Genomic DNA, 2,673 nt, shown 5'->3' on the forward strand with positions numbered 1-2,673 from the left:
TGGTGCTCAGAGTCCCAAAGGTGAGAAGGAAGATGGTGAATTCATAGAACTGAAGGAAATCCAAAATGTTTGGGGAGTGGGGTTTGACATTAGTCCAGATGTTTTCAGGGTTGAGATCTGCTGAGCAGTTGATGTGGAACAAAAGCAAAGGATTTAGGAGGTCAGTGAGAGATTGAGGTGAAGAACCATGACATGGAAGTTGAATTGGAGAGGAAGAGAGGATCCCAGAGGTGAGGAGCTGGAGAATTGACCAGTAACAAAGGATTTGTTGAAAAATGGGAAATTAAGGACATGTCTCGAAGACATAAAGCTGCAAGATGGGAAACAGTGTAGTATATTGGTTAAAGAATGAGATCTGAAAGGCAACAGACCTGGTTTGAGCCCTGCTTTTCATCATAAAGTTGACCTCATTTTCCTTATCTGTACAAAAGGGTTGTTATGATACCTATTTATAGGGTTGTTACAAAGTGAACATTTTTGAATGTATATAACCAACTTTACAAACCCTTACCTGTAGGAGCCATCAGTGCATATGAAACACTAACTGCCATACCCTCAGCTCTGTAAGGGATGGCTCAGTCCTGGGTGCAGAGGGAGAATGTTCTTGTAGATGGCTGGATGGAAAGGAAGCTTCAAGTCTGCCTTTTTTTACTATTATTCACAGCATCCAGATAGCGCCTGCACAGAGTAGATGTTCAATAAAAATTTGTTAAAGGAATTAATGACCAAATAACACATACGTGGTTGAAATAAGTATGGTTTTTTTGGAGAACATTTTGGAAACACAGAGCTTAGAACTGTCGATACTCTTTGACTGGTTTAATTTAATAAATACATCTAAATATGTAAAAATATGTAAATAAATACATCTAAATATGTAAAAAGCTAAAAGCACTAGGATGTTCATTGCAGTGCTAGTGATAATAGTGAAAAACTGGAAATAACTGAAATGCTCAATAACAGGGACTAGATGAAGTCAGCTTTGGCATATGCATTTTAAGGAATGCAAAATGTACAAAACAAATTCATTTGTGATGCATATCTTCTATTATGGAAAATGCTTAAGAAACAGTGTTAAGTGAAAAAGGCAGATTTAACTGTGGTATTGTCATACAATGGAAATATATGATATTCCCTGGGAATATAAAAATCTATGCATAGGAAAATGTTAGAAAACATACCAAAACGTTGGTCGTAGGACTATAGATAAGTTTTTCCTTTTTTCCTTTCCTCTTTCCTCTTTCTTTTTTTTAAAATTCAAAATTATATAATTCTCCATATGAAATTGTGCAAGTAGCTTCATGTAAATGAGAAAGAGGGTCCGGGTGGAGAGGTGTCATCTGTTTTAGTGACTATAGCATTTTAGATCCTAGATGTCAGGGGCAGTGGGAAGTGTTGCTGAAGACAGTGGGGGGAGAAGAAAGGGAAAAGGAAATGAGGGTGGTTAGGGAAGAGGAAAAGTAAAGAAAAGGGGTCCATAGCATGATGGTGGGGACAAGGGGTGCTGTTGCCTTCTGACTTTGGTGACAAACTTCTTAACACAGCTGGAAGGACAGTTACGTGGAGAGGACACTGCTGTCATGGCAGATGTCGAGAACATTGTTAGTTGGGTTTCCTTCTTGGTAGGTGGAGTTGAGGTGTCAAGAGCTGGATTGGTCATGCCCCATGTGGCCCTACTCCACACAAATGTGACAGTCTTCCCTTTCCTACCAACTCCCCAGTATCATCAGAATCGATCATTTCTGAATGTCCTGTATATTCTGTGTCTTGTAAATGCAAAGATCACATGGAATAGGGTATGGGAAATTGAAATAGCATGGAAGAATTAAGGGATAATTTTAATCTAAGCCCTTCAAGTCATAGATGAGGAAGTTTGAGAACTGGAGAAGTAAAATGACTGTACAAAGTGACATTGAATGTTTGCAGCAAATCTGGGTTGATTCTCCATGTACAGTCTTGACAAGCTGGTCCTTGCTCTGCTCTGTTCTAAGAGACCTGCTGGCTGGCTTCTTAAGGCTACTCAGAAAGTATTTCTTTCTAGGGGATCTCAAATTTGTACTTAACACCTGGGAGTGATCAGAACAGAAGCTGAGTGCAAGAGCAATGCAGGAAAGTTGAAGGGCTTCTCCCTTTCCACCCTTCCAGGGGAGTCAATGTTTCTCACTTAGATGATGGTGATGATGATGATATTGATGATGATGATGATGATGATGATGATGATGGTAGCTAATCCTCACGGAGAATTTACTAAGTGCCAGGGCTTAATTTAAAGGTTTTTATATATTAACTTATTTAATTCTCTTAACATTCTTATGAGGTAAGAACAATTATTATCCTCACTTTTACAGATGAGGACACTGAGGCACAGAGAAGTGGAGAAATTAAGTGGCTGAAGTCACTTTACTAAAAAGTGACAAAGTGAGATTTTGAGCCAGTCAGATCAAGAGTCCATGCTCCTAACTACTGTTCTATTTAAGAAGAGAGAGAGAGAAGGAGAGAGAGAGAGAGAAAGCAGTGACAGAGAGAAAGGAGAGGGGGCAGGGGGACAGAAGTGTGAGAGGAATAAGGAATTGAGAAGGACAAGAGAGATTGAAGCTTACTAGAGATGTGTACAATGGAAAATACATGTCTTCTTACAGAAATTAGCTGGTCTAGATTAAACTGTTCTTTGGC

Source organism: Mirounga angustirostris, unplaced genomic scaffold (genome assembly GCF_029215605.1).
Source record: "Mirounga angustirostris isolate CCGP_5_RB_7025 unplaced genomic scaffold, mMirAng1.0.hap1 SCAF_3, whole genome shotgun sequence".
In the NCBI taxonomy this organism is placed as follows: Eukaryota; Metazoa; Chordata; class Mammalia; order Carnivora; family Phocidae; genus Mirounga; species Mirounga angustirostris.